At 33.9% G+C, this 22,018-nt stretch overlaps 1 pseudogene; it reads right to left on the reverse strand.

The window, feature by feature from the left end:
• Positions 1-6,788: 6,788 nt before the first annotated feature.
• LOC136032078 (postacrosomal sheath WW domain-binding protein-like) lies at positions 6,789-21,682 on the reverse strand (annotated as a pseudogene).
• Positions 21,683-22,018: the final 336 nt, after the last annotated feature.

Below are 22,018 nucleotides of genomic sequence, written 5' to 3' on the forward strand. Positions count from 1 at the left end.
ATATATATATATATATATATATATATATATTTTTTTAACTACGTAAAACTTGCGAATATACAACATTCTTTGCTGTCCCATCGTCTGTGCATAAAAATAGATTGTCAGGTTTACCGACTCTTGAACATGCAACGCATAATGGTCCATGGGAAAACAATCCGTATTCAGATCTATACCTCATGATTCTATTGATTGCCCTTATATACTAGCTGTTGGGGTGGCGCTTCGCGCTACCCCAACACCTAGTTGGTGGGGGCGCTTCGTGCCCCCCCCCCAAGCCCCCCCGTGCGCGTAAGTCGTTACCCGCCATATTAGTTACGCGCCATTGTAGTTGTGTCCCTATGTCCCACCTGTGAATATAGATAGATATATATATATATATATATATATATATATATATATATATATATATATATATATATATATATATATATATATATATATATATATATATATATATTTATATATATATATATATATATATATATATATATATATATGCTACGTAAAACTTGCGAATATACAACATTCTTTGCTGTCCCATCGTCTATGCATAAAAATAGATTGTCAGGTTTACCGACTCTTGAACATGCAACGCATAATGGTCCATGGGAAAACAATCCGTATTCAGATTTATACCTCATGATTCTATTGATTGCCCTTGAGCTTTGTTGATGGTGATTGCTATTCGACCATTTCCTTTGTTGCCGTCGTCATTTATATATCCCGCTGTGCCCCCCGGCGTCCCCGTTGTAGTTGTGTCCCTGTGTCCGGGTCGTCATTTATATTCCCTGTGTCCCCGTCGTCATTTGTGTCTCGGTGTCCCAGTCTGTGATTTCTATTTGAGTGTCCCGGGCGTCATTTATATTTGTCAGGATATTGTAGGGCATCGTAGCATCGATGAGTTTAAGCAATTCTTGTCAACTGATTGTTTCGCCTATAAAGAATATTATCTCGAGGTAAGAACTGATCACCGACCACAACGATTGCCACTTTGTTGATAGTTGCGTATCAGGAGGCATCAATTCGATTGCTGTTTTTAAGCAGAAGCACTAAATTATTATTTTTGTGGAAAAGATGATATATATAAATATATATATATATATATTTTCTTTTTAGTTTTTTTGTAGTTTTTACCTTTTTTAGTTTTTTTTTCTTCTTTTGTATTAATGCTAAAGCCAAGGTTCAAACCTGGAGCCTCTCGGACCTAGAACCTGAAACATAACGCTTTACCAACTCAGCTACTTCGGCGTGAATACATTTGTTTTGAGCAGCTTCCTCGGGTTTTGCCATTGTAGGTTCTTCAGTCATTTTACAATTAGAAATTTCTCTTTCAACGGTCTTTTTACAATTAAAAATTTGTCTTTGAACGATATTCTTAAATACCTGTGTCCTGGTCATCATTTATATTGCCTGTGTCCCGGTCGTCATTTGTGTCCCGGTATCCCAGTCTGTAATTTCTCCTTGAGTGTCCCGGTCGTTATTTATATTCCCTCTGTCCCGGTCGTCATTTGTGTCCCGGTCTGTAATTCTTTGAGTGTTTTTTTCTTTTTAGTATTTTTTTCTCTTTGAGTGTTTTTTTCTTTTTAGTATTTTTTAGTTTTTTACATTTTTCTTTTTTCAGTTTTCTTTTTCTTCTTTATTTTTCAGCTTCACTATGAAATACATATCGCCGAACCTTTGTTTTTTTTAACTAAAATCTGGTAGGCATTGATGACCTTATCTAAGTCAAGATCCCAAACCCAATCATCATCGCTATCATTTTCAGTTTTGATATGTTTTGACTCTCGCTGTCCAGGTGGATCTTCATCTAACTGCGCGGTTTTGCGTTCATATATATATATATATATATATATATATATATATATATATACTTGCGAATATACAACATTCTTTGCTGTCCCCTTGTCTGTGCATATAAATAGAATGTCAGGTTTAACGACTCTTGAACATGCAACATATAATGGTCCATGGGAAAACAATCCGTATTCAGATCTATACCTCATGATTCTAATGATTGCCCTTGAGCTTTGTTGATGGTGATTGCTAATTGACGATTCCCTGTGTCGCCATCGTCATTTATATATCCCCCTGAGCCCCCCGGTGTCCCTGTTGTAGTTGTGTCCCTGTGTCCCTGTCATCATGTCCCGGTGTCCCGATCGTCATTTGTGTCCCGGTCTGTATATACATTCGCTTTTGAATTGGTCTTTTTTTAGGTTTTAGTTTTTTACCTTTTTTTTAGTTTTTTTCTTTTTTTTAAGTTTTGTTTTTCTCCTTTATTTTCCTTTTTTTCCGTTTTCATTTTATTTTCTTTTTTAGTTTTTTTTAGCTTTTTACCTTTTTTAGTTTTTTATTAGATTTTAGTTTTTTTTTTCTTTTTAGTTTTTTTGTTGTTTTTACCTTTTTCTTAGTTTTTAACGACCGGGACACAAGGAACATTCCTTGTGTCCCGGTCGTCATTTATATTCCCCATGTGCCGGTCGTCATTTGTGTACCGATGTCCCGGTCTGTAATTTCGTCAGTCGAAAACATGAATTCAGTCAACACAGAAACATGACGTCACAAGATCCACAGACAGATCCACAGACAGACAACTTATTTTCCTTGTGTCCCGGTCGTCATTTATATTCCCTACTAGCTGTTGGGGTGGCGCTTCGCGCCACCCCAACACCTAGTTGGTGGGGGCGCTTCGCGCCCCCCCCCCCAAGCCCCCCCCGCGCGTAAGTCGTTACGCGCCATATTAGTTACGCGCCATTGTAGTTGTGTCCCTATGTCCCACCTGTGAATATAGATATATATATGTGTCCCGGTCGTCGTCATTTATACTCCCTGTGCCCCGGTGCTTTGTTGATTGCTAATCGAACATTCCTTTTGTCCCGGTCGCTTTCTCTTTGAGTGTCGTCATTTATTTAGATTGTCAGGTTTACCGACTCTTGAACATGCAACATATAATTGTCCATGGGAAAAACAATCCATATTCAGATCTATACCTCATGATTCTAATGATTGCCCTTGAGCTTTGTTGATGGTGATTGCTAATTGAACATTCCCTGTGTCCCGGTCGTCATTTATATTCCCAGTATCCCGGTCGTCATTTGTGTCCCAGTGTTCCCCTTTTAGTTTTTTTTATTGGTTTTGACCTTTTTTTAGGTTTTGTAGTTTTTTTCTTTTTTCTTTTTAGTTTTTTTTGAAGTTTTTATCTTTTTAGTTTTTTTATTTTTATTTATATTTTTTTAGTTTTCTTTTTCTCCTTTATTTTTCAGTTTTCTTCCTTTTTTTAGTTTTTTTTTTCTTTTTTAGTTCTTTTAGTTTTTACCTTTTTTAGTTTTTTTTAGTTTTTTAGATGAAATTTTTTTTTAGTTTTTTTTCTTTTTAGTTTTTTATTGGTTTTTACCTTTTTTTTTTAGCTTTTTTAGTTTTTTTCGTTTTTTCTTTTTACTTTTTTTTTTTAGTTTTTATCTTTTTTATTTTTTTTATTTTTATTCTTAATTTTATTAGTTTTCTTTTTCTCTTCTATTTTTCAGTTTTTCCCTTTTTTTTAAATTTTTTTTTTTAGTTTTTAGTTTTTTTTAGTTTTTTCAGTTTTTTTTTAGTTTTTAGTTTTTTACCTTTTTTAGCCTAACCAGGATTTGAACCTGGGACCTTCATTCTCCGTTCTGACACCCTCTCTCACCGAGTGACTACTCCAGCATGTTCATTTTGGTGTTTTAAATGGTATATTATTAACTAAATTAATGTGTTTTACAATATACTAAGCATCATCAAAGCAAAAATGACGACAACTAATTTCATGACGTCAGCCGACACAGAAACATGACGTCACCTGATCCACAGATCCACAGACAGACAACTTATTTTTATATATATAGATAGATAGATGTGCCGGTGTCCTGGTCGTCATTTGTGTCCCGATGTCCCGGTCTGTAATTTCGTCAGTCGAAAACATGAATTCAGTCAACACAGAAACATGACGTCACCTGATCCACAGACAGACAACTTATTTTTATATATATAGAAGATATATATATATATATATATATATATATATATATATATATATATATATATATATATATATATATATATATATATATATATATATACTTTACCCCATCCCCATCATTTAATGCGCAAAAGTATAGCCCAAATTATGTCTTCACAAGCATTTTGCTATGCGTCACTACTGTTTCAACTCGTGTTCCTGTAAAATTAAATTAATATTGACAAGACGCATGGGATGTAAACAATTTGTGCTATTTAAATACTTATTTCTTATACCCACCTCACTAAAGAAGAGAAATTAGGTTAATCCTCATCAAATATACCTAAGTATTATGAAAGTATTATACTTTAGAAGCAAGTTTCTGCTATATATTCGCACTTTAGGACAGTGGCAAACAGTGGCGTCATTTCATCAAAATTAAGGGGGGGGGGGCAAAGTTGGAGCTAATTTTCCCAAATCAAGTGAAAATGTGGTAAAACCTAAAAAATGAGCTATTTGCTCCCATAAAGGTACTAATTAGTACTTTAAAGGTACTTTATAGTACTATTAAGATAAATATAAACATAAACTAAAAAAAACTAATCTGTTTCTGTTGATGCTTCAATTATGCAGATTTACCTTAGTTTTGATCAAATTTTGGAAGAGACTAAATTACAGCTAGAGGGAGGGGGAACTAGGGACTTGTTGGTCGTTTAGGGGGGGGGAATTTTGGTCCTTTATTATATTTGGTCTTTTAAATTGATCAATGTTTTTCAATGTTCGTTTTAATTTCATAAGCCTAAAAATCGGGAAAAAAAGGAAACATCTATAAAAAGACCATTAAAAAGAAAAACAACCAGCTGTTTCTGTTTTTCGGTAAAAAAAAACGGAATTCCGTTTTTTTGTTTCTGTTCTGTTTTTTTATCGACGTTTTTTACCGTTTCTGTTTTTTCTTTGAATCTCCGTCAACCCCTTCTTTTTGAACAGGGCCGACCCCTGCTTTTCTATCTCTATCAGAGTGCATATAGGTGAGAAAATTTTCAAATGTTATATGTCAGAAGCGGTTTTCTCGAGTGGATTACTTGAAAAGGTATCCCAGCGTGGATACAGGTGAGAAACAATTACATGTGATCCATTAAATCCCTCCCATTTTCCACTAGAAACTAATGAAGAAATACACCTGTGAAAATCAGGGTGCAGATGTTTCAATGCATTCTAAGGACCTATTTTTTGGTTGTTCCACGCTCAAACGGAAAGTCTCTAAAAGTTATATTGCTACAGGAATGAGCAATGATCACCAACCAAACTCTGTCAATAGTTGGAAAGCAAAGAAAAAAAATGAGCAATCCTAAAGATTCTACAAAAGTGTTTTGCAGACAGGTCAAGTGCTCTGCTTGTCTAGACTGCTGCAAAAAACTTAAGTCTCTAAAAGTTAATACAAGAAGAAATTTGCTGCACTAAGGTCTTTGAATAGGCAACAAAGAGTGCGAACAGATCAGAAATTGTTTATTTTGTGATATATATGAAGCTAATATTTTTATTTAAATCGAATTCGAATAATCATCGATAACTCATTATACAAGAAAAAACCTGCTGGTTATTAGTTTACAAAAAAAAATCTTCCAACATAAGATTAGGTTTCACAAAGAGAAGGATACTTGATGTGGAATTAAAGCTGTTTCATGGAAGCAAATTCTGAGATCTGAATTGGGATTTTCGTTAAACATCAATAAATAAACAATGGAGCCACGGGTCCGCGAGGTGTCAAATAAAAGGTGTTCGGGCAAGTGGATTACACTGCATTTTGCAACCACACAAGTGAAAATATAAAGGTACTCTCTTTTTAATAAAATTTTCTTTTCAATTGGTCATTTGGTTGGAAACAGATAATTCCTTGAAGTCAAGTGCCATGATTCTCAGAATTTTGAAGCAACCAAAAATTTACCCAGGAAAACAAAGCAATGCTTAGAAAAATGCCACTATCATTAATTAAAAAAAAAGAAAAGAATACGGCCAAAAAAGAGGGAAAATAGAGAATTAAACAGATCAGAGTTTAAATATCCGTCAGTTCACTGGAGCCACAAATTAGTAGAATAAAAGCCAATTTTATAATTCCAAAATCGAGCCACTCACCCAAAATCAACGATTAGTAACAAACGATGGTATTTAGTTTTTATTTTACTTGTTTGTTATTTTTGATGGTTCTCCGTTTTTTTGGCTTCTAGGCTTTGTTTGTGTTTATTTGTTTTGTTTCGTTCATATTAAAACACTGTGTAACATCCAAACGTTTGTTTCGTTCACTTCAAACAGTGTGAAAGTACTTCTTTCTATCTTTCTATTATAGTGCTGAAGAAAAGAGGTGGTTATCCTTTCGGAAAGTTAAATTTGTTTTACGAAATATTTTCTCTGGCCGCATAAAACTTCATTCTTGCAATTTTTTTTCTTTTTTTTTTAGCAACCAAATTCAAAAGTAAAAAAAATCATTCAATGGTTTGCCATTGCCAGAGAAAGGACCTCTTCTATTTTAGTTTTTCTAAAACTTGTTTTATTATATTGTCTTATATATATTAGAATTCTAGATATTTTCTTCTTCTCCTTTCGTGGACGGCGGATGAGAGGAGGTCTAGTCAATAATATTTGCATTTTCTCTTTTTTTTTTTACTGGCTGTGATTGCTTTCCAGCAGGAAATGCTTGGAGTGAGTCCTTCACCTGAGAGGATTTTAGATTGACTTTAGCAGGAACACATGCTTAGATTGCCGATGAAAAGTCATAAGAGATAATAGAAAGCAAGAGTGATGTCTATAATTTATTTAATTATAACGATGCAGTACAAAAAGCCAAATAATATATACTTCAAAGACAAACAATAAAACGATATTAGATCACATATTTACCCAGACTAGGCAAAACTTTTATAGTATAAACATTGCGAAATATATTAATAAATAGAATTGTGAAAATATTAACTCATTTGAAGAATGGGTGAAAGCGTTGTTACCATTCTTAACCAAAGCCATAAGGGGTGCCGTCTTGTTTGGGATTAGGTGGCGCCTCACTCTGTAAAAAGAATTAGAGTTAAAAGAGTGTAAAATCCTGGATACTTTCCGTGGCCCTTAAAAGTTCAAAAAAAGAAGACAGAAAACCCTATTTCACTAAAAACCAGTCTTATTGGATCGTTGAAAGTAAAAAGAAAAATATGTTACAACAGATTCATCATACTATATCAGAATTTTTCACATCGTCTCACAAAATTCCAAATCCGCATTTAAGGCTCACATCAATTTTTACTTGTATGTGTAATGTATATGTATATAATAAAATCTTCGTACTTCGTACTTGAGTTTGGTTTTCTCCGTACTTTTTTTGTTCTTCGTTTTTGTCATAGGCCTACATCTTGTACAGTCAGTGGGGTTTCACAAGTATTTACGTCAAGATAAAGAAAGTCTTTATACAAGACAAATTTGTCTTGGAAATTTATACAAGACAAATTTTTCATGAAAAAAAATTCGAGGTTCTTGTGAACCTTTCAAGGCCTTTAAAACTGATATCTTTACGTCAAAAGGTATATGCTTTTAATTAACAGCAAGATTTGGTAATGGCAAATATGTTAAAATATATTTCGATGGAGAGCTTCGGAAAGAAAAGGCACAACGAGCACAAGCACATAGAAAATATGCAAACATACAATACAAAACGAATCCGATACCTAATGCGTTATATTATACACAATGAATGCAATGTATTTTTGAGAGAAAGAACAGATTCATTTCTAAGTGTTTTGGTAGCGAAGTCAGATACGAAACAATAGAGTGGACAGATTAGTGTACAATATTGGTAAAAAAAAAAGACTTATAGTGCCTTTTGTATTACAGCCACCGATTTAGGCTAGTTAAAGTAGATTCTCTGAGATTACTCCGTAAATATAAAGGGTTAGAAACGATTTTTAGCAAAAAAGATAACATTTATATGGCGGAGGAGCATAGTCCGGACGGCCGTTCTGATAGTTAGAAGCAGATGGTTGAACACCTTGGAAAGCGGCAGCTGCTTCAGTTGAAACCTTCTTTGAGACATCCTTCATCTGACCTCCGTTGAGACATCCTGCAGCTTCGGCAGCCTGTGCAATTTAAAAAATTTAGTTTTCATTATAACGAACTTTTAAATAAATATCAAAAGAATTATCTAGAAATACTTAAAGAAATTTTCAACTAATTTCGGAGGTTCGAGAAATGTTGTCACAGCGCGATTTATTTTAAATTGTGTTTCTAATTGAGGGGATTTTCTTAAAAATTAGCCACATGGTAAAGATGAATTCTATAATTGTTTAATTCATTCAGGTTTTTTGCAATGTGTTAATATTTGTGATTTGGTAAAATTTATAATATTTAGTTTACCTATTGTTGCTAAAGCGAGGGATATATCAACAGGATAAGCTTGTTTTGGTTTTACTTGGTTGTTTTACATTCGCTGTTTTTTTTCATAGGCATGTATTTTGGGGGTGATACCTGACGCGGGGATGCCATGGATATTCTGTGGTAGCCACAACACTGTGCTGGGTATGAGAATTTAGAGTGGCGAAACCCTATATAGGCCAGTGTATTCTCCTGATGAGCCCTTATGTTGGGTGTTGCCTCTGAATTATTTGTCTATATTTTTTTTCTATTGTTTGGTAAATGACGACTTATACTTATTGACGACATGACTGCCTGTCCATGGATTATTCTTTATGGTTGATTGTGTGTGGCTATGCTGTTTGATCTATGTGATTGTATGGATGAGTAGGGTTAAGGCCCCATTCATGTGCTGGTCTATATTAATCACTAATTTAGGTAAACAGTCTTCCTTTTCTCCTTCTGCCTCTCTTTTCTTTTTTTTTCTGTGTTTGTGCTGTTGTGCTGTAGCATCGGTGATTTCTCTTTTCATGAAATATATATATATATATATATATATATATATATATATATATATATATATATATATATATATATATATATATATATATATATATATATATATATATATATATATATATATATATATATATATATATGTGTTTTTAACTATGTAAAACATGCGAATATACAACATTCTTCGCTGTCCAAGTGTCTTTGCATATAAATAGATTGTCAGTTTTACTGACTCTTGAACATGCAACATATAATTATCCATGGGAAAAACAATCCGTATTCAGATCTATACCTCATTATTATAATGATGTGTCCCTGTGTCCCGGTCGTCATTTATATTCCATGTGTCCCGGTCGTCATTTGTGTCCCGGTGTCCCAGTTTGCAATTTCTCTTTGTGTGTCCCGGTCGTCATTTATATTCCCTGTGTCCCGGTCGTCATTTTTGTCCCGGTCTGTAATTTCTATTCGAACAATCCCTGTGTCCCGGTCGTCATTTATATATCCCGCCTGTGCCCCCGGCGTCCCTGTGTCCCGGTCGTCATTTATATTCCCTGTGTCCCGGTCGTGATTTGTGTCCGGGTGTCCCAGTCTGTAATTTCTCTCTGAGGTTCCCCATCGTCATCTATATTCCCTGTGTCCTGGTCGTCATTTGTGTCCCGATGTCCTGGTATAAAGTTTTTCTTTGAGTGTCCCGCTCGTCATTTATATTCCCTGTGTCCCGGTCGTTATTTGTGTCCCGGTGCTTTGTTGATGGTGATTGCTAGTCGAACATTCCCTGTGTCCCGGTCGCTTTTTCTTTGAGTGTCCCGGTCGTCATTTATGACGACCGGGACATACCGGTAAATGGATAATACTATTTAACGGTATTATCAAGATGAATCCCGATTATCATGTCTCCCAGGTTCCAGGGCTTGATAGCAGCGTTGTAAGTACGAAAAGGTACGGAAGTTATAGAATAGTGCAGCTGAACTTTACAACTAGTGAAGAACCTGATATTGCAATCGACTTTGGCATCAAGATTGAATATTGCCTTTTCCGAGTGACTCTCCCAATTGAAAAGCCTAGGCAGTGCCTAAATTGCCAAGGATTTGGGCATTTTGTAAGGGCTGTAAGAACCATGTTAACGGTAACAAATGTAGAGGGGATCACACTAACAAGGACCAAGAATATTCTTCTCAGATTGTTAAGTGCACTAATTGTGGAGGGAATCATCGTAGCAATAGCTTGGTGTATCCGGAGCTTAAGAAGCACCACCCCGTTCAAAGGGCCTCGGGAAGATTGAATTCATCTGCCCGTATTTAATTTTTAAGTGAAGATGATCACTACTTCAACCATATCGTTATTTTATCAATATGTTAATGGTTCTCGTGACAAGCTTTTAACTCTCTTCTAACTTTCTTCAGCCCGCTAACCTGACATCTGCCCGTCCTTCCGGCGGCCTATATAACTTTGTGTCACATAAGATTTGTTACGTTAGGAAAGAGTCAATACATAGTAGCATCGAATGAAATTTTCTAGAAGAGATGGAAGATTCATAGAACTTAAATTAAATGAACTTTTTCTAATGAGCCTTTCACACTCGAAAAGGACTTGAATCTCCATTACACATTTATAGCTTTTGAATAGTTTGCTTATGATGATCGTGACAACTTTAAAATAAGATTATGATGGTTTCATGGATACTAGTGCTAGCTTATGTGAAAGGACTTGTTTAATTTCGAAATGCTAAATTTAACATAACTCAATTTAATCACTTAGCACAGAAAACTATGTACGTTCTGTGAAAACAGCTTTATTACCACATCGAATATTTTGATCATGTTTAAAGATAATTCTTTTTTCATGTATAAATTGATGTTATACATAAGTAAAGGTCATACTAAACATATACAAAATTTATTCCTCCACTTAAAATACTTAAGGCTAAAAGTAACTCACATTTAAGCTGAGCGTATCCAGCATTGTTGTTCGGAGGAGGGGGAGAGGGTATTTTGTCCAGGGGTTTTTATGCATTTTTTAAACGGACCCAAAAAACTAAATGTATATTGTTAAGTTTTTACAAGTTGAACAGAATTAACAGAAGAGGAATTTAAACCTGGTACCCCCCCTCCCCGATAAGACCTTACAGGAGAGGCCTAATGAAGATTTTTAACAAAAAGAAGATTCAAGAAGCTTCTATTTATTCTAAACATTTGGACGTTCAGCGAACTGTATTTTAAAACTGCGACTCAAGGTCAAGACAGAAAAAGATTCATTCAATATTCGTGAAAGCAAAAATCACTTAATTGTCATTAGGTTCACACAGGAGTCTTCCGAGCAGCTGTTGTTTAGGAAAAAAAATAACCTTAAATTTACTTAGCTGTTGCTGTAGTGTATAAAAAAACATGTTAAAATGCCTGATAAAATTTGAACCTATTTGACCTCACAGTGCCTGAACCTAAAGTAATAAACAACAGAGGTTATCCAAATATTCACCAACACAGGAACATTTCAATATATGGGATTAAAGGGAAATCTGAAATCCAGAGAAAAATTTCGCTCCTGTCAGAGCCTTACTGAAAAGACAAATTTCTCTTTTCTCCTATGTGTACTTAGAGCCATGATTCCCAACGTAAGTGCAATCACCACCGGTGATTGCCGTATGGCAATATTTTGGTGGGTCACGGGCAGGACGTTCACCCTTTACCTGACGATATTTAAGTGCCTTAATTTGAACAAGAAACATTTTTCACATGGATGATGCCACCTCCACGTTTTGTACAGATAATGTTTTTCATTAGCATAAGATAGACCTTGAGGACGCCTCAAAACAAATACTAAGCTAATGGCCTTTTTAAGCTTTCTTCGGGTGAATACACCTAACATTCTTAGTAACAAAATTGAAACTTCACAAGGGGGGATCTGGACATTAGAAATGTATAATTGGGCCATGCCCTGAAATCAGTCGAGTACCACTGACTTGAGAGCATTATAATTAGCCCTATAAAAATTAAGTTAGTATACCTGGTCCGGAAGCAACAGAAGCGACGGGAGCTGACCAACCATAGTAGGACCCTTGTGGTGGATTGTAAGCAGGAGCTGGAGCGTCAAAGAAACCATATGGAGGTGGGGCTCCGTAAGGAGGCGGGCTATCAAACATCTGATCAGGTGCATTATCTTTGGCTTCAATAAAATTAGAAATGAGCGTATGCAATTTTTGGAAATAAAAGTCACACATAGAAGGGTAAGACAACAAATTTATTTTTAAAGAATGTCATTCACGATCCCAGATGGGCAAAATTAGTATTTCTAATTCAAAATAAAAAGGCAACAAGAATTAAAAACAAAACACGAACAGCAATAAGCAAGAAACAATTAAAAAGAATGTAAAACAATTTGGCATAGAAAACACAATGGTGAGAAACAAAAATAAAATAGTATGGAGAACCCCCAAAAGATCCAACGAAAGATTTGTCTACAATCTAAGCATGAAACAATGTTTATTCCATTTGTACCCCACCTCCTTGAATAACAATGCATAATATTCAGACATGTTTACACTTTTGTTTGGAATGATACATTTATTTCCAGAGAGAATGTGTCAATGAGAGGAGAGTCGAGCATATAAATAAACTTAAGAGCAGGGAATTGAAATTCAAACAAAGCTTTAATTGAGATCAATTATTAACTACAATAAGACATGTTTAAACTATGATTTGTAAGTCATATACAAATGCAAGCATTGGTTCTACCTAGTTTTTCTTATTAGACTAAACACAAATGTTCCGTTGTTGCCAATTTGGTTTTAGGCAAGATAATTCCTTAGACCCTAATTGCATGTTTTTAGCGCATTTTATTAGATATTTACCTTTCCTTATTAAAATTTATTAATAATAAAAATGATGTAATCAAATATTCTTAAATTGAAGTATAGTTCTTAAGCTAAATTAAATAAATAAGTTCAACAAATTTTTTATTCAAATATTTACAATAATAAAAGAAAATTTTAATGTAATAAAAATTTCACATTTAGGGATAATATCATAAATGTTCGATTGGTATTAGCCTTTTTACACATTAGAAGGATGGTCTTCAATTTGTCTCCTAATACCTTGGCTATACCAACCAAGCTTCTCAAGGATTAAGCATTTCAAAATTCAACATTCTCTTATTCTAAAAATACTTGCCTAAACTGAGTGGCGGTTCATTCAACAAAAATAACTGTTTGTCGTTGCAAGACTCTTTTTTGTTGTTTTTAGGGGGCTCTACTGGATGAAAAATCGACCATTTTGAGCCACCCAAATTTAAAGACTAAAACAAAGGGTAAAAGTCAAGAATAGCAGCTTTTCAGAAGGAGAGATGTGAAAACAAAAAAAAAAAACACTTTTAGATTGCTATTTTTATGCCCATTTTCATTCTATAAACCTGTTTTAGTCTATAGCACCTTGTTATGGTTACCAAAGTTGTGTTTTAAGGTAAACGTGTTTTTGAAGCGAGTTTTGGGCAGGTACGACAAAAATCGTTTTCAGGTTTTCTGTGTCCAACCCAGCAAAAAATTAAGGCATTTTCATGATACAATTTCCAAAAGTATTGGAAACGGACTCCTGAAAATTGTAACACGCCAGAACAACATGGTTGAACATAGATTCTGAGAAGACAATCACTGGTGCTGAACATGGCACTCAATACGATAATCTGCACAACCCGTGTTGAACTCCGTGTTGAATGTGCGTGGCCTGAAAACAAGGCTCAAAAACCCGTTCCCTTTATGGGAGAAGATGAATGCCATGTGTCCAGCAAAGTTGAAAGCCCCAAGATGAACATTCCTTGCAGAAATACCCAAAAATGAATTGGGTTCTTTCTAGAATGCACACTTTTCTCTATTTCCTTAAATAGTATTTTAATTTTGAATTGAAATATGAAAGTCCTTCAACGCCCCAAATTAATTTTTTTCAACAATTTCAACTATTTATTAATACTTTCCTACCCTGGAATAGGCCATAAAGACGTTAATAATATGATAAAGGCCATAAAGACGTTAATAATATGATAAAGGCCATAAAGACGTCTAATAATATGATAATAGGCCAGCTACTAGCACTACTAGGAAAATAGTTTTGACTTTAATTTTGTATTTTTACATTAATAACTTAATGGACATTATCACGATTTGGTTTACAGTTTGACAAATTCTCCTCAACCCCGCTCTAACAATCTTATATGGCATGGTCATAGGTTATACAAAAAAAAATAACCAAAAGATGATAGAGGTCTTACTTTATAATACGCAACTAGTATCAATGAATCGTATTTCCTGTTTGCTTTACTTTTATCTGCTTGTGAGTCAGTTTTTATCAATTGTTACTGTATTTTCGTTTTTTTTCTACATAGGTCAAGGCTATTTGAGACTAGCAGTATTTTCAGATTTTGAGAAAATATAGGAACAAATAAATAATTCATTTCCGTTTCTAATTTGATTTTAAAAAATAAATTATAATTTTTGAGGAATATATATTTTACAACAGTAATTTTTTCACGCTTTCATTTAACTTTGTATGATTAAATCAAAGAAGAAGACCCAAGATTCATTAATGTTTGAATGTTTTATTAGTATTTGAATGTTTTATTAGTATTTCTTAAGTTTAATTAATTCAAATTCAGTTCAGGTAACTTGTTTCACTTAATACTATGTGGCATTGGCTGCTTAAGGTTCCGTTTCAGAAGGATTAACCATTGGAAAAATTTTACATAATCATCATTAAAAGGCGTATACTCGGTGGCGTCAGATCATGAAAATCTAGGAGGAGACTAAATCTAGGACTAAGATACCCCAATAAGGTCAATGATAAAATTACCCAAAAAACTATTCTTCCTTCACGTCCTGGGTTGAAAAACTCAATATGAACTTTGCTTGCAGAAAATTCAAAATATGACTTGGGTTCTTACTAGAAAGCTCATTTTTATCTTTTTTCTCAACAGTATTTTAACTTTTAATTGAAACATTACAATCCGTAACGCCAAAAATAGATTATCAATAATTTCTACACTTACTATTTATTGACATCTCTCAAACCCTGAGGTATACAATAAGGTATCCAACCCAGCAAAAATTTACCAGCTACTGCATTTAGAAACGTGGGTTTGACTTTAATTAAAGATAGTTTGGTTTAAAATCTGCTAAAATTTATAAAGCCCAATACCATTGCAGGTACACACACTGGAGTTTTTACATTTACGCCATCTAGCTTTTATGTTTAGAATAGATGTCGCTAATACACCAACTAACACCCCTCTAAAAAGTAAAAAACTTAGTTTTTCATAACCAAAAACTTAATCTTAAGGTGTCAAGAAGAGCAACAATAAAATAGTTTTGGTGAGTGTGTGAATTCAAATATGTGAAAAAGCCTGTCTTTTGGCAAAGGTACACTAATACTCCAAGATAGTAAAACCAGTATTTTGTCTCAATATTAAGATAACAAATACTTGATCCATGAAGTGCTTATTTATATAGTAGTCTATAGCTCCTTTATTCTTTTTCGGTAGAAAAAATACTTGAAGTAAAACTATTATTTTTATTGAACTCTAGGCTACCTAAGTAAAAGAAGGAAACAGAAATTTAGTGAAAATAAAAAAAAAGTGCCCATTTTTTCGGAAAAATTTATTTTCAATTTCTGCAATTGGTCTGTTACTACCGTCTATTCTGTTACTGCTACCATAATTGAAATGTAATGTTGAGCCAACACAGAATCATGCAGTATGCAAAGAAAACAGGTGGAAACATATGAAAACAATATTTATATTTTACCCATGGTAACAGCAGCAAGCAGTGCTTGACCCAGTTCAGTGGCAACACCATGCGTGAAAAAAAAAGCTTAAACTTGACTTCACCTTCAAAGTTACCATATGGCTGGGCCTTCACTTTACCCTTTAAATAGTTAGCACTAAAAAATGGCTGCACCGGATCAACCTAAAATTTATATTGCTTTAGATTATTGTTCAAAAACAAACATGTAAGACAAAGTTCACAATAAATAGAGATAATTTTTAATTTTACAGTTTATCTTTTATGTGGTTCCTAAAGAAAAGGATCACAACTTTATTTTTGCAAGGGACAGAAAGAGGGTAAGGTGGAGGTGGAGGGGCAAGAACAAACATTTTATATGGAGAGAAAGACTATTTAAAATAGGAACTAGAATGTCCTTTTAATGAAGTTCCATCATAGCAGACTAATAAAACAACCACAGCAAGGATTTTACTTAAGCATTCAGTATGTCAGGAAAGTTATATTTAATTAAAACCTAAATACTATAATGTTCATTTGTACTTCAAGCATTTGCGATGACAGCATGTGTAAGCATAGATGGGGGGAGATAAAAGGTGCAGTCTTTATTTTGTGGGCAGATTCGACTATAGGTTCTTTAGCACAAAGCCTATTAAGATCTTCAAAAGAAGCACTGGCATAATTTAACTTCTGGGAGATTGAGCTAATATATAATCCTAAGTAATAAAAGAGCAGGAATTCTTGGGTGAAAAATAAATCAGTTTATAGTTTACAAAACTATTTAAGAAAAAAAAAATACTTTAATCTCCCCTGCCTTATGTAAGATGTGACCTGATATTAGAGTATGCTTAAATGTTTAGATATGCTCATAAAAGTGAAAAAGGGTTACTTGGGTACTTAGCTCACAATCCATCAAGGGTCTCACACATTGAGAAGGCCGAAGCATAAGACTTATGACTCTCAGAGACTGTATTCTCGAAAACAATCAATGCTCAAGAAAAACTATTAAAGATTGTGTATAAAATATGCAATCCCCTTAGCCCTGCTCTATTTATGTCAACCTAAGGCCTTAGAAAAAATCCCATTAGAAAAGGGACAAAGAAAAAGAAGAGCCATTTGGGAAAAGCATAAAATATACAAGCAAGATTAAGTATTTGTTTTTAAATACTAAGGCTAAGCATTCATTTTAACTAATAATCTAGATATATATTGATTGATTGATTTTTGAATGATTTTATTCTTGTGTGTTGTGAAAAGGGATTTTTTTTTTATATATTTTGTGATTGGGTGAGTGCTCGTATATTTTGGGGATTGTGGTGAGGCATAGATCATAAGCATAGGATTCACTCAAGTTCCTTAGGCACATATTAATGTGAGAATAATTTATTAATAGTTTAGTGGGGGGGGGGGAATGAGATTTTTCAGAGGAAGTGTAATAAAAGTTGTTGTTGTTGTTTTTTTTTTGGGGGGGGTCCCTAGTTTGGGTCAGGATTTATTATAAATACGAGGCAATATTTGTTTTTGCTTTGTTAGTAGCCTATTGTATAGAGATTTAACTGTTAGTAATACAAAAACAAGGCTATCTAAAGCACACCCCAGAAAAATACAAGGATAAAAATGTATCTTTTGGTAATTATGAACATTCACCCAAGAAATTCTCTGTTGCCATATCCCCTTTAATTTTGCCTAAAAAGTTTCTATAATTCAGTCTTTTACAGATTTGTGTCCTTGATTTATATTTTCACTTGAAACTGAAAAATCTTAAAACTCCCATATATAAAAGCTTCATTTCAATCTACGTAACGGATTTAACAGGCTTAATAGAGTAGATCCATTTTGACAACAGTGATGTAGAGAATAAATTCTTTGTCTGTCTTTTTCTTTTCCTTTTTTCTTTTTTTTCTTCACTTATGCTCTGTTGGTTGTTATATTTACAACAGGTTATAGATAAATTCAATTCAATTCCATAATCTTAAATCATCATAAGAATCTTTAAAAAATTTAAACTTAAAAATTCTTTAAAACAATTTAAGAACTATATTTCAATCTATATAAGGAACTTAACAGGTTTGTTAGGGTAGGTCCATTTTGACCACAAAAATGTAGTCTACTGCTGACAAATAATGCTTCAATTCAATAATCAGATATAAGGCTTATACATTATTAAAACCCAGATTCATATATACTGTTATGTATGGTGATATACTTGTAGCAAGGGCAAAAAGGATGTTATTTTTTGTTTGTTAAGTATTCATTCACTATAGAATTTTTTTAAATTATATCAATTTTTGAAATCCAAAATTTTTAAGATCTACAAGGAACTAAGTATGGGAATTGCTATATGGTATTTTTGAACAATATCCAAATCAGTGTGCATAGACAAAGACTTTTTTTTTAGTTTTTTCCGACAAAACTTTTGATTAATGCAAATATATTTCGAAGAAAAAGTAAACAGAAAAAAATGAATAACTAAAAGCCAAAAATTGTACTTACTCATCTTACAGTGACAAATGGAATACTAATTGACTTTAAGGCATCTTTATTGTCTGAGTTGAGAAATATGATGCGTTGTGACGTTAAATAAAGACATCCTGTTCGCCTCCCTTTGAACTGCTTATTTGAAATATCAATTATATCCAAACACACATAATCACAAACCAGTACAACACTAAAAAAGAGATATTATTGAAAGAATATACTGGCTATGCCTTTTAGGATTGCTAATCACAGTAGAAGAAAAGACGGAAGAATCAGCTTGTAGGTCTAGAACTTAGATGGGTGTCAAAAGAGTTTCCTAGGACAAGTGGATAGAAAACATGAAGAACCTATGTAATAAAACAAAGATTATAGATTTGTCCCAGGCGTTCCTTAGAAAGATCCTTCAGGAAATTCTCTCCTTACACAGTACAAATATGGATTCCTTTTTAGAATTTTCACAAGACGTGTCAAAACATGAATTTTTGGCCTAATTATGGAGCACCCCCTGGACCTTTTGATAAAATCAAGAGAGGTTGGGCTTCCAAGACTTGTTGACCACTCGAGCTGAAAATTCCTTTTTATATGCCAATATTTTAAGACATATTATATTTTGCGCATTTTTTAGCCTCATCTAAATATCCTGATTCATAAAACAAATTTGTTGATTCAGTGTTAAGAATTCTGATCTCATGTAGTCAACCAAACGCTGTGAGTAGAGCGCAAGTTCTTTTCAGAATGATGCTTCTTGCAGGTAGTAGACTATGTCAAGGAAAATTGAGATGGTTTGGTTGGGTATTGTGTAAACGTACAAAGAAAACCAACTTTGCCATCATGACTCATGATGACCTTTTCCTTATCCATTCTTGAGAGTAGATTCACATCATATCCAGAACTGACCATGATACCGTGTTTCAGAGCAATTATTCTAAATCCTGACCCGATCCGGTGACAATATGGGGAGTTGGAGGTGGAAAACTGAAATCTTAGAAAACGCTCATGAGTATAGGGATCGGGATGAAATTAGGTGGAAAAATAAGCAAAAGTCTTAGTTACGTGTTTGACATAACCAGAACTGATCCACTCTCTTTGAGGGAGCTTAGGGGGGGGGGTTACTTCTGAAAAATCAGAAAAATTAGGTATTTTTAACTTACGAACGAGTAATTGGATCTTAATGAAATTTCATATTTGAAGGACCTTGTTACTCAGATATTTTACTTTAAATCTCAACTGGATGCAGTATAATTGGAGGGAGTTGGGGGGGGGAACTGGAAATCTTGGAAAACGTTTAGAGTGGAGAGATCAGGATGAAACTTGGTGGAAAGAATAAGCACAAGTCCTAGATAAGTGATTGACATAATAGATCCAGATTCGCTGTGTTTGAGGGAGTTGTGGGGGGGGGGCACCTAATTTGGTAATTCAGAAAAATGAGAAAAAAATGAGGTATTTTTAACTTACGAGCGAGTGATCGGATCTTAATGAAATTTAATGTTTAGAAGGACCTGCATTAGAGCTTTAACTATCAAACTTCATTAAGATTTGATCACCAGTTTGTAAGTTAAAAATACCTCATTTTTTAAATTTTTCTGAATTAACCGTCCCCTCACTCACTCCCCCCCCCAAGATGGCCGACTCGAGGAAACGACTATTTCTAATTTAACCTAGTCTGTTGCGTAATACAACCACTAATTTCATTGTGATAGCTTATCTGGAAGTGCCCAAACTAGCAAAACCGGGACCGACAGACCAACAGAACTTGCGATCGCTATATGTCACATAGTAAATACCAAGTGCCATGAAAAATGAAAAAGAAAATCGCACAAATAACAAAAAACTTTTTTTGAATGTCAAAATACATGCATAACCAAATATCATAAACAAGAACTATAATGACAAGAAAACCAAACAAAATAAAAGTAGTAGCCAATACAAATAAAAAAGCACCCAAATGTAAACATGTGTCTTACAAGTGTGAAAAAAGTACTCAATTTGCCAGTTGCCATCTTCATGCAATGACAGGAGGTAACTTGAAAGTTTCAAATTGTGACCCCACATCATCCACATAAAAATAAAAAAATTCCCCAAAATCTTCCCTGAAAATGCTGCTGTCAAAAGCACTTAGCAATTACCTTGAAAATACACAATAAAGATTTTTGTTCTAACTACATTACATTTGCGACTTAAAACAGGCTGCCTAACTTGCACAACACTTTTAAACATCGGATATGTAAAAAAAAATATTGAACATTAACGAACTACAAAATAATCATTATAAGAATTATTATGGATATAACTATTGAATAATTGAACTACAAGAGACTTTGATAAGTTGTTGCTGTTGCTTAAAAAATGGCATTAGATATACTCTGTATAAGGACTTTCAAACTGTGACGCATCTGCAAGGAAGTGCTGTATGTAACCTTGTATTTCGGTGAATACTTATTTGCTAGTACATGCAAGTTCACTAGTTCACTAGTATTCATTAATAATCAAGAAAGGAAAATTAAAATTTTCCTTTTATACTAATAGCAAAAACTCATTAGAAAATTAAACAAGAAAATCGCAGCAATAGCAAGAAAAGTCTTCCTACGAATGTCAAAATGTTTTATATAGCACATAATTGACATCAAGAAAACCAAACAAAATAGAAAACTAAAAAATTTTGTTTTTTGAACTACAAGTAATAGCCCATATAAACAAAAAAACACGCAAATGTAAACATTTGTCATACAAGTATGAAAAAACGCACTCAATTTGCCACTTGCTTCCATCCAATTCCAGGAGGTGACTAGAAAATTTCAAATTATGACCCCGAATCATCCCCATAAAAAGGAAATAAATTTGGCCAAAAACCTTCCCTAAAACAATGCAATCAAAAGCATTTAGTAATTACCTTGAAAATATGCCAAAAAAACATTTTTGGTCTTTGATATATCACATTTACTGTTTAAAACAGAATGCCTAACTTGTACAACAGTTTTATAACCATGGATATGTTTCAGAAAACAAGATTATTCAAAATTTAAGCTAGTTGTTGCTCAAAAGACGGCATTAGAAGTACTCTGCATAAGGATTTTCAACCAGTAACGCATCTGCAAAAAAAAAATACTATATATAGCCTTAGATTTCGGTGACTAGTTATTCGCTAGTGTATACAAGTTTTTGTTTTGTTTTCTGTTCTGAAAATATCTAGTTTTTGGGCCAAATGAACGTGTTTGCAGGGAATTTTATTGGATATTAAAAAAAGAACGTTCTGGTGCACATACACAGTTTTAAAATAAAGAATTGGAGGAACTTCTTGATCGAAACCCATATTTGACTCTTCCAACGATTGGAAAAGGATTATAAGTAGATGCATTAACAGGTGCAAAAGGCTAAAAATGAGCTTAAAGTAGGGATATTGGGCGACATGTGAATTGAAGCCGAGAGAAGTCTAACGGCGTTTGCTCCCCTGTGAAAAACTTGCTCAACGGCTAGTACATGGCAGCCAAAAGCTGCAAATCAGTGTTAACCTCTCTGAAAATGCTTAAAGGTGATTCTACCAGACCCGTTGCACTCATCAGACATAGTTCCTTTGACTTGTCATTTACTCAACTTGATGATTTACAAATCTCATAATGGCGATGTATGAAGATGCAACTGGTTGTGAGAAGACGGCAGATTAATTCACGTGAATTTTGCATCCTCTCTGGGATGAAACAAGGGTACGTGCTTCCGCTACTGTTCGCAGTCATCATCAACTTCGTATCGAGAAGCGTCGATTCAACTGGGCTAAGTCTAAATGATCGCCTGCTGAGCGACCTAGATTGTGTTGACGATATTGCCATCCTCGAAACCTACAAATCATGGCTTCAAGCGCTGCTCACGAGTATTCAACAAAAGGTAGAAGGTTTTGG

The sequence above is a fragment of the Artemia franciscana genome, chromosome 1 (assembly GCF_032884065.1).
Source record: "Artemia franciscana chromosome 1, ASM3288406v1, whole genome shotgun sequence".
NCBI lineage: Eukaryota > Metazoa > Arthropoda > Branchiopoda > Anostraca > Artemiidae > Artemia > Artemia franciscana.